Raw genomic sequence first — 12,136 nt, 5'->3', positions numbered from 1 at the left:
TATTTGTTTTATTTCTTTACAATTGTTAGGTTCGGTAGTAATCAATTTTAAATTTGTTCTACTTGAAATAAAGTCAGATTGCACTATTGTGATTGTTGTAGCATTGTGAGTAGCACCAATCCCTGTGGAGACGATCTTGAATACTCATCACTTTATTACTTGTTGTGTACACTTGCACATTGACATCAATAGCACTTGAGTAAAAATTAACCAACAAGTTTTTAGCGCCGTTGCCAGGGATTGATTGTTTATTTTCAACGTGTGAAGTAAATCTTGATAGTGCCAATTTGATTTGATTTGATTTGTTTTATTTATTGACATATCAACACTTGCATGCGCAAAGACAGATCTGTTGTATTCCAATTTGATCCTGAAATTGAAAAGACTGTAAGGAGACTGCGAAGAGAACAAAGGAATTCAAAAATTATTTCAGACATGGATAATCTGCAGGATGTGGGAAATTTGGACCCTTACGGGCCATTGCAACCTGTCAACAATCAAGAGGAACAGAATGAGCATGTTAATCAGAGACAGCCAGGCAACAACAATATCATTTACATGGCAAATGACAGAGACAAGACTATCAGAGATTATGTTGTGTTAACTCTTCAAGTTGTACATCCTGAAATAGTCAGACCTGAATTGAAAGCTGCAAACTTTGAACTGAAGCTAGTGATGTTTCAAATGTTGCAAACCATCGGTCAATTTAATGGACTACCAATTAAAGATCCTCATTTCCATCTTAAGTTGTTTTTGGAAGTGAGTGATGCTTTTAAAATTGCTGGAGCAACGCAAGATGCTTTAAGACTAAGGCTTTTTCCTTACTCCTTAAGAGATCGAGCAAGAGCATGGTTGAACTCATTACCATCTGATTCCATCACTACACGAAATGAATTGACTGATAAATTTTTAATGAAATATTTTCCACCAACCAAGAATGCAAAATTGAGGAATAAGATCACTTTCTTTCATCAACTGGAAGACGAGAGTTTGTATGAGGCTTGAGAGAGATTTAAAGAACTGCTTAGAAGGTGTTCTCATCATGGTATTCCTTGTTGCATACAATTGGAAATCTTCTAAAATGGGTTGAATCCAAGTACAAGATTGATAGTTGATGCTTCAGCAAATGAAGCTTTATTATCTAAATCTTACACTGAAGCTTATGAAATCCTAGAGAGAATTGCCAACAATAATTATCAGTGGCCATCAACTAGACAACCAGCAGCAAGAGGAACAACATGGGTACATAATATAGATGTAATTACAACATTATCAACACAAGTAACCTCACTAACTAACATGGTGAAAGCCATGGCGTCTGCTCCAGCAGCAGTGAAGCAAGTTGCTGAACTATTTTGCATGTACTGTGGTGAAGAACATGAATTTGATAAATGTCCTGGAAATCTAGCATCAGTAAACTATGTGGGTAATTTCAACCGACAGCCTCAAAACAACCTGTACTAAAATAATCATAATCCTGGATGGAAGCAACACCCAAATTTCTCATGGAGCAATCAGAATCAAAATGTTCCAGCATTGAGTGGACAGAACAGAAGTATTCAACCATCTGGTTTTCATCAGCAGAATCAAGGGCAAAAACACACCAGCCACAATCCTCTCACTTCATTAGAAACACTGATTAAGGAATATATTGCGAAAAATGAAACAATTGTGCAAAGTCAAGTCGTATCTATAAGAAACCTAGAAAACCAAGTTGGTCAGCTTGCCACAGCAATGAATAGCAGATCTCAGGGAAGCTTGCCCAGCAAAACAGAAGATCCAAGAAGAAAAGGAAATGAACATTGCAAAGTAATCAACTTAAGATCTGGAAAGAATGTTGATATCCTTGTGGAAGTGACTAAAAAAAGGGGTAGAATTTAAGTCCTCACAAGAATCACTTCAAGATGATAACATGTTACAGCAACCCATCCATCAAGATACTGGTGTTAGTGGAGACGATCTTGAATACTCATAACTTTATTACTTGTTGTGTACACTTGCACATTGACATCAATAGCACTTGAGTAAAAATTAATCAACAATGCTCTCCACTGTTATCCATTATCAAGCACTTAATCATTTTCCCATATTTAAGTTCAACCCACGCTTTTTACTGTTTGAATACTGAAAACACACCTGACTTTTTCTTGATTAGATACACTTAACATCTCCGGGAATAATCATTAATAAAAGTCATTATGTACTTTGCACTTCCCATAGATATGCCTAGTGATTCCCAAATATCAGAATAAACCAAGTCTAGAATGCATTTACTTTTAGCAACAGATCTGCTGAACTTCAATATATGCTACTTACTTGTAACACAATGCTCACAAAATAGTAAGTTCACCGATTTAAACCCCGGAAACAACTTTTCTTCAGAGAGAATCTTCAAACTTTGTTCTGACATGTGGTCGAGTTTGAGGTGTCAAATTATTGTCGACTCTTCTCTATTTGACGCGACACATGCATCGGTTTTATGTAGTATTTCCCTTTTAAGCATGAATAAATTAGCATTGATCTTTTTTGCCTTCATCAACACAAGCGCGCATCTAGCAATCTTCATGATCCCATTTTCAACATAGGTTTTACACCCAAGACTATCTATTTGTCCCAAAAACAATAGATTTTTCTTCAGGCCATTAACATATCGTACCTCCTTAATTATGTGAACTGTGCCATCAAATATTTTGATTTTGACAGTACCAATACCAACAATCTCCAAGGTATGATAATCTCACATGTATACATATCCTCATAAGATAGGTTTATATATATGGAACCATTCTCTCCAAGAGGTTATGTGCTAGGTAGCTCCTAAGTCCATAAGCCAGACGTTAGATAGCCATATTCTACCCTCTGAAATAGTTGATGCATCGCTGTAGAGAATTTCGCCATCATCCGAGGTACTTGGTACACACCCCTGAACATTTGATAACTCATAATCTTTACTCTCTCTTCTCTTTTGGTAGTTCCAACACTTTTTCTTGACGTGCCTTTTTTTACCATAATTGTAGCATTTGACATTCTTCTTACTTCTAGATTTTGATCTACCATGATTGTGACTCCCACTGGGGCCACGTTCTGTTGATCTCCCTCTTGTCACCGATAGTGCTTCTGCTTGTTACGAGCTTACTTGTTTTTCTTTCTTATTTTTTCGACTGCTCTCTTCATTTAATACGAAGGCTACTACATCATCGAAAACTAGATTTTCTGCGTGATTGTTATTTGTCAGATTGATAATGAGCTGATCATATGAATCTGGTAGACTATGAAGTAGAAGCTCCACACGTTCATTTTCCTCTATTTTATGACCCAGCATTGTGAGTTGCGAAAATAGAGTCTTCAAGGTGTTGATATGGTCGGTCACCGATGTAGATTCCGCTATTCGAACAATGTAAAGTTTCATTTTTAAGATCTTGTTGTGCAGTGATTTGACTTCATATAGTCTTGTGAGAATATCTTATATTTCCTTTGTTGTCTTTTTCTCTGCTACACTGGAAAATACCCCATCTGCAAGTGCCAAGTGTAGATCAGTAATGACATTGTCGTTCATCTTACTCTACTTGTCATCATCAGTTATCTCCGTGGGCTTTTCTCCAATTATTGCCAAACAATTATTTTTCCTCAATATAGCCTTCATCTTCATTTTCTACAACGAGAAATTATTCCCGTTGAACTTTTCAATTTCATACTTTGCTGCCATTTTATTGATAAATACTGCACACAAGTTAGTGTACCACCTTAAATAGTTGTATGTGTGAAAATGCACACTAAGAAAGTTCATAGGAAAGATTGGAGAGGTCACAACAGTTTCACTTTAAACCCAGACTCCTTCGGCTCTTATTGGCTTTGTGACTGAACTTTCCTAGGCATATACAAAACCACACGATTACTCCACTCACACTACTATTCCCTGCTTTGCACTATAAAATTCTTGGATCGCTCCCACCGTTTCTCGTGAACAGTACCGTATATGTGAGTAGTACCATATATGTGAATAGTATTGTATATGTGAACAATACCGTTCACGTGAACAATACTCGATTTAAAAAATTCAATCAATAGCTCTGATACCATTGTTGGAAAATTGATAGGTGAAGCAGACATGCAACTAAAATGAAATTGAGAAATAATGAGACAATAGAATCACATAGAAACTCCTGAAATTACGTGGTTCGACTTTTAGCTTACGTCCACGAGCAAAGACAGAAGGAAAATATTTTACTAGTGAAATGAGGATTATAAGTATTGTAATATTTTGGCTCACTACCTAGAACCCCTATACACCCAATCTCTCAAATCACTATGATAAGAGTTTAAAAGTCTGACACTCTCAACTCTCTTTGCTCCTTACTCTTAAGAGAAAAAATAAGCTGAAGAAAATAAGATGAATGCAAATGAGGTGAAGCGCCTCCTTTTATAACCAAAATTGGCTATTGTTCATTTAATATTTGATTTTTATTTTATTTTTTTCTTTTCCTGAGCGGTCCGCCACTTTCTTTCTTTCTTTTTTCTTTTTTCTTTTCTCTTTCCTTACACTAACTTTTTGACAAGTCTGGAGTTTTTAAATAAAAAAACTTATAACCCATTTGATATATAATCTGAATATAAGTCATTACTTTACCATATTTATTTGGACTCAGTTTGGTTTTCGTTTTCATTTTGCTCTCAAAATAAAGATTATGTTAGAATTTTTTCTCCATATTAAGATTAAGAGGAATAACATCAATTTAGAATATCATTTTTCTAAAATCTTCCACAAAGCATAAAAAGACAATAACCAATTTAAAAAATGTGACCTAATGTAGTTATAGCTTCCTGAATTCAATAAAAAACCATAAAGAATGTTAAAAACCAGCCATATGCAATTAAAAGGTTGTTTAGTGCATGAATACAACTATATTTCTTTTGTGACGAGCAATCTTCTAAACTAATTCAATATTAAGCCGAACTTTGTATAGATCTTTTTAAAAAAATGAGATTATTAATTATTAGGTAAGAAAATATGTTATTAAATTTGAACTTTATATTATTATAAATGTACGGATAACAAAAAATCATGAAAAGATAAGGACAAGTTAACTCTAGATCTAAATTAAGCACTGAAAATTTTTCCATAATCATACTTCCTTTTGGGGTCACATGTATTAAATATTAACATGTATATAGAGAGTAATTATGAGCTTTATTTATGGCACAATAGTATTGGGCCACATTTATTTTTGTTATCTTAAAAGACTGTTGTGCTAAAATTGTAAATTTCTTACAAGTGAAATTCAAAACACTAAATCGAAAGAATTAAATATTTTATTGTTAATATTACGAATTTTGTTATACATACGTACATACATACATACATACATATACATATATGTACATATATATATATATAGAGTACTGTTCGAATCCGGAATTTCGGATTGGAACAATGTCCGGGAGAAAGGCTGGTGGCCTTTGGATTTGAATCCAAAGGCCACCTGTGGCTGCACATGGTGGAGCCCACCATGTGCAGCCAAACCAAAAAAAATTAAAAGAGGCTGTTCTAATCCGGGACTCCCGTAAACTCATTATAAACATTTCAATAATTTTGTAAAGCAGGTGTGGGATCCGTAAACTCATTATAGTGCAACGACTTCTCATTTTGTTCAGGCGGTTAAAGCTTGGAATCAAGATGTTTTTGGGAATATCTTTCAGAGAAAACGTTGACTTATGGCTCGGATTAATGAGATTCAAGCAACCCTAGAGAATTATTACTCTCGAAGTTTGATGCGGTTAGAGGCCTGCTTGCGAACTGAGCTCGAAATGGTGATGGGAGAAGAGAAAATTCTTTGGCTACAAAAATCTCGAAAAGATTGGTTGTTGCATGGAGACAGAAATACGAAGTTCTTTCATAAAAAACTATTACTCGAAGGCGGCTGAATAGAATTGAGGCCATCCGAGGTAATTCGGAGAATTGGTTGTATGATGAGGATGATATACGAGGCCATACAGTGGGGTATTTTTCTTCTTTATTTAAAAGTGAAACTCCAGTTTATCAAGATTACCATGTTCCAAATCTATTTTCAATCTTGGAAGATCATGACGTTGATAGTGCTGCTGCCCCAATTATGGGGGAGGAAATTAAAAGAGTTGTGTTTAGTATGAAGCCGCTGAAAGCTCCAGGTACGGATGGTTTGCATGCTATTTTTTATCAATCCCAATGGCATATTGTTGGTCCTTCCTTCTGCAGATTTATTGATGATATTTTTACCACGGGCAAGGTTCAACGAAAAATCAACACTACACTCCTGGTTTTGATTCCCAAAGAGGAGCACCCTACCAGCTTAGAGATGTTCAGGCCTATAAGTTTATGCACAGTAGCTTACAAGACAATGACTAAAATCATAGCTAATCGTTTGCAATATTTGCTGCCTAATCTAATAGGCCCTAATAAGACAAGCTTTGTTCCTGGGAGGCATATAGTAGACAATATTGTTGTGGTTCAGGAAGTAGTCCATTCCATGAGCAGGAAAACAGGCAAGAAAGGATTTATGGCCATTAAGGTCGATCTCGAGAAGGCGTATGACCGGCTTAACTGGGATTTCATTTTTGTTACGCTACAACAGACTGGTTTACCGATTCATCTTTCGAGGCTCATCATGGAATGTGTAACTTCAGCTAGTATGAGTATTTTGTGGAATGGGGAGGCTACAGAGGCATTTGTTCCGGGGTGAGGCATCCGCCAAGGAAATCCTCTCTCGCCTTATCTTTTTGTTCTTTGTATTGAGCGGTTAAGCCATGGTATAAACCAAGCAGTGATGGATGGAAAATGGAAGCCTATTCGGTTGGCCAAACATGGAACTCCCCTAACGCATTTATTTTTTGCAGATGATTTGCTTCTTTTTGCGGAAGCTTCGATTGATCAAGCTTATGTCATTAATGCTGTTCTGGAGAATTATTGTAGAAGTTCTGAAGCAAAAGTCAATAAAATGAAAACCAAAGTATTTTTTTTTCAAAGAATATTGTGTCTCGGGATGCCCATCTCATCGGTGCTACATTGGGCTTTTCGGCTACAAATTACTTGGGTAATTATCTTGGAATGCCCTTAATCCATTCACGGGTGAATAAAGATATGTATCACTCTATTCTTGACAAAGTGGACAAGCGGCTCACTTGCTGGAATGCGGCTCACTTATCTTTTGTGGGTCGAGTTACCCTAGCTCAATCAGTTATTCAAGCTATGCCCGTATATGCTATGCAAACGACCTTGCTTTCTTCTCCGATGCGTCACAAAATAGACAAATCTTGTCGGCGTTTTATTTGGGATGGGAAGTCGAAGAGTCACAAAATGAGTATGGTGGGGTGGGAAAAAATTGCATGCCAAAAATTCATGGAGGTCTGGGGTTTAAAAAAATAGATGAGATGAACCAGGCACTGCTGATGAAGTTGTGTTGGGAAGTAGTTTCGAGCTCGGACAAACTATGAGTAAAAGTATTCTGCTCGAAAAATGGCTTGGAGTTTAGTAACCTTTCGATTTCCCTTCCTGATAAGCTGGGGTTTCAGATTTGGACGGCTATTTGCAGCACGTGGTCGGCAACTGTGCATGGTGCTTGCTGGTCCGTTTGTGATGGAGCTAGAATTCATTTTTGGTTACATTGTTGGGTTACGAAGTCTAATCCTTTTATCAGTCTTGCCCTCCAGCCGATTCCTCAGGATTTTATTAACGCCATTATGAGTGAATTTATGAATGGGCATGGGGGCTGGAATTGGTCGAGATTTGAGCATCTGCTGCTGAACTATACTCTCATGCAAATAGCTTCGATCATGCCTCCTGCTCCTTATCTTGGGGATGATAAAATTTTCTGGGGTTTTGATCCTAGAGGCTTGTTCATGGTTTGGTCAGCTTATGAATCTCTTTGCTATCAGCACTTTACTGATCATGACAGAACTTGGAGCTCACCATGGACTTGGAAGGGACCTCAATCTATCTGCCTCTTTCTATGGCAGCTTTTGCATGGGAAACTTAAGACTCAAAAAGAGCTTGCTAGGCGTCATATCCCCGTTCATGTGGGTTGTGATAGGTGTGGGGGTGTGGTTGAAGATATCCTCCATGCATTGAGAGATTGCAGCTGTATTAAGTAGGCTTGGAGCAGGCTGGTTCCAATGGAGAATCATAGCACTTTCTTTAACTCGAATCTTCATGACTGGGCTGTGGACAACCTTCAGAATAAGTGGAAGATTGAATCTCCCCTCCCTTGGGATTGTATCTTTGGCGTGGCAGTTTGGAGGTTATGGTTCTGGAGGAATCAATTCTCAGTGGCTGGAAAGTTGGTGAACAGCTTAACAATCTATATGGATATTATGGCCAGAGCTAATGAAATACATAGAGTTAATAACTCTTCCATAAGTCAGCAACCGAGGAAACATGAGGTTTTTATTGGGCCACATTTATTTTTGTTATCTTAAAAGACTGTTGTGCTAAAATTGTAAATTTCTTACAAGTGAAATTCAAAACACTAAATCGAAAGAATTAAATATTTTATTGTTAATATTACGAATTTTGTTATACATACATACATACATACATACATACATATATATATATATATATATATATATATATATATATATGAGGTCATTTTTTAATGAGAGTGTTTTCACTTTGTTAAAGTAAAGATGTCTGTTTTGAATACATTAACAAACAAAAATACACAATATTCAATGTACTAAAATCTGTGTTTTATTGTATTTGATATCGGCACTAGAGAAAGATTCTACACCCAAATATATAACCATGTGATGTTGTGAAATAGATAACCATGTTATGATATTGGTGGCTTTTCACCACGTGCATACCACTTGCATGCACGATCTCGTCTTACTAGATTCATCAGCCACCTGGCTAAGCAATTTGAGAAACAATACGATTATAGTTGTTTTCTTAAATTAGCAAACAAAAAATAAGAGCAGATGTGGGTGCCTTGTCCTTATGTTTGGCTAACATTCATTGGTTATTGTTGACGTCAAATTTTGGTCGGTTACTGACTGGATATCAAATCTTTGCATCAGCATTAAATTTATTTATTGGGGAAGCGGCTTATGATCACTAGTAGATAACTCGCAAACACCTAAAATCACAAAGAACGGTAAGAGGCGCTAGAACTTTTTCCAGCATAATCCTCCGACACCCAAGTTAGTTTATGGGTTTGTAGGAAAAATAAAATATGTAATTTTTGGCTTTTATGAATAAAATAATCTTAAGTAAATGTAATAGAAAAATCAAAATTGAGAAGGAGAGTCCCCCTGCTTTGGATTTTTTAGTACCTTTATAGGCATCCGGAATTGTCGAACTATCTTTAATGCGTTGGCGTTACTGGGTTGAATGCACCTGTTACAAAGTAGTTATTGAGTTGTAATTATAGCAGCTAAGCGTGCATGGACGTTATGCCCAACGTTTTAGAAGGAACTTGTCAGTTGAACTTAATTGGGGTCTTCGGTTTGACCCGGTTCTAGTCTCCTCAAACCCATATGCTCATGGTCTCAAGAATTACCTTCTAGTCAAAATAGTTTGCTCATTGTCTAAAGAATTACCTTCTGGTCGAAATGTTCTGCTCATGGTCATCAAGATTACCACCTAGTTGAGGTGATCTGTTCGAAGTGACTAAAATTACCACCTAGTCGAGGTGATCTGCTCAAGGCACCAAAATTTTCTCCTGACAGCCTATCAACTATTTACTCTCTTTTGCTTTGAGGAGATTGTGGTCACCTATTTTATTCCCTAAACACCAGTCTCCCAGTTTCTACTGTTGAGAGTGAAACAAATCAAGACTAGAAACTATAAAGTTTATAATTTTTTACAAACTGAAAACCTTAAGCAACTTATTTTGCTTTCTCTGCTGACCATGTCATGAGTAAGTAGGTATTGTTAGTTTAAAATTTTATGCATTATCTAGAGAAAATTTCAAGGTTTTTAACCTTTAATTGACTTAAGTAATTTTAAGCTACTCTTATCAGTTTAAGGTCTTATGCCTTACCTGAAATAGGCTTTAAGGCTTTTAACCTTGCACTGACTTAAGTAACTTTAAACAACTCTTGTCAATTTAAAGTTTTATACCTTACATTGAGCAGGTTTTAAAGCTTTTAACTTTAAATAGACTTGGTGTTTTTATTTCTCTTACTCAATTTTGATCAAGACTCAAGGTTGAATAAGGTTATGTTATTATTCTTAAAAGTATTTCAACTTTCCTTGAGCCTTCTAAAATTTTTCATAGAGTTCTAAACTTCACTCGGCCTTACATAAAGAAACATCAATAAAAATTAAGTCGAGTTATTGAGTTCAACCATAAACTGTCATCTTATCGAATGGGTTTCAAGAAATCTAATTGATTGAGCTATACTATTACCTCTTATGTGAGTTCAACAAATCTATGTTTGCTAGATATGAGTTGTCTTTATGTTACAAACTATAAGCTGGTAAATACTATACCTGCACATGCATGTTTTCTTGTAGGCATCAAGACATAAATTTGTTAGAATTTTTTATCTGATTAGCTTGCAACTGTAGCATCAAGGTCTCCTTTTAAGTGTATAGCCAGAATTGTTCTGAATCTCTTCCTTGCATATTCTTCACACGAAAAAGAGCTACATGGTTGATTAATGGCATGTAAAACCAGCAGGAAATATCTTAAATAAGCCAAAGATCCGTGGATTTTTTATACTTATCACCAAATAAGTTTAACTTTACGAGTAGCCTTTATTTAAGAAATTGACCGTTGACAATACCGCAAATCGTTTATTCTTTGGGCATACTTTATTTCTAGAGTCTAATGAAATGAGAATAATCAATTAAGGAGTATTAATATGTTAGCAAAATAATGACGGTACTAACATCATAGATCTAAGTAGCCAGAACAAAGCTCAACTATCACTTGTCTAAGACATTATGACAAGCATGTAGTGGGCATATATAAAACAATTCATTCGTAAGTGTAATAACATGTAATCTTACTGAATGAATTATAAATGAAGCCAGTTCTATCAAGTTGATTTCATAAGAAAATATTATCAACGAATTTCAAGTGATAATATTCAATTTCATCAAGGATATCATGCATGTTTTTGAAACATGCATGTTACTAAAGAATTTCCAGGCATTACACTTTCAATAAACTAACCATCATGGCAATTGCAATTTAAGTTTTAATGACAATTTACTTAAAAAGATAAATATGTCAAAACCTTCATGGGTAGCATTCCATTTGGTCTTGTTTGGTTCCCTTGTTATAGTGAGCTCAAACATTCGTGCATGATAATATTCTACCTTTCCTTTAGCCAGATGAAAAGTTGATAGAGGCAAAGATGACTTTTTGTATCATTCCCCACAGACGGCACTAAATGTTGACGTCGAATTTTGGACTAGTTGGTTACTGATTGGATATCAAATCTATGTGTCAGTATTAAATTTCTTTGTTGGGGAAGCGGCTTACGATCATTAGCAAATAACTCGCAAACACCTAAAATCACAAAAAAAGGTAAGAGGTGCTGAAAGTTTTTTCGACGTAAACCCTTTAACGCCCAAGTTAGTTTATGGGTTTACAGGAAAAATAAAATATGTAATTTCTAGTTTTTATGAATAAAATAATCTTAAGTAAATGTAACAGAAAAATCAAAATTGAGAAGGAGAGTCCCCCTGCTTTGGATTTTTTAGTACCTTTATAGGCATCCGGAATTGTTGAACCATCTTTAATGCGTTGGCGTTACCGAGTTGAATGCACCTGTTACAGAGTAGTTATTGAGCTGTAATTATAGCAGCTGAGCATGCATGGACGTTATGCCCGACTTTTCAGAAAGAACTTGTCAGTTGAACTTAATTGGGGTCTTTGGTCTAACTTGGTTATGGTCTCATCAAACCCATTTGCTCATGGTCTCAAGAATTACTTTTTGGTCGAAATGGTCTGCTCATAGTCTAAGAAATTACCTTCTGGTCGAAATCTGCTCATAGTCTTCAAGATTATCATCTAGTTGAGGTGATCTGCTCAAGACACCAAAATTTTCTCCTGATAGCCTATCAACTATTTGTTCTCTTTTTCTTGGAGGAGATCGTGGTCACCTTGTTTTATTCCCTAAACAGTTATATATATAATAATTTAGTGAA

General features: G+C 35.8%; 1 non-coding gene across 1 annotated transcript; it reads right to left on the bottom strand.

Annotated features, from left to right (window-relative positions):
* Positions 1 to 942: 942 nt before the first annotated feature.
* LOC112496013 (small nucleolar RNA R71) lies at positions 943 to 1,049 on the bottom strand. Its single transcript, XR_003062431.1, has one exon. It is a non-coding gene; the product is annotated as a small nucleolar RNA R71 (small nucleolar RNA).
* Between the last annotated feature and the right edge of the window lie 11,087 nt (positions 1,050 to 12,136).

Source organism: Citrus sinensis, chromosome 4 (genome assembly GCF_022201045.2).
Source record: "Citrus sinensis cultivar Valencia sweet orange chromosome 4, DVS_A1.0, whole genome shotgun sequence".
In the NCBI taxonomy this organism is placed as follows: domain Eukaryota; kingdom Viridiplantae; phylum Streptophyta; class Magnoliopsida; order Sapindales; family Rutaceae; genus Citrus; species Citrus sinensis.
The sequence above is the reverse complement of the archived record's forward strand: the minus strand, read 5'-3'. Positions and strand labels throughout refer to the sequence as shown.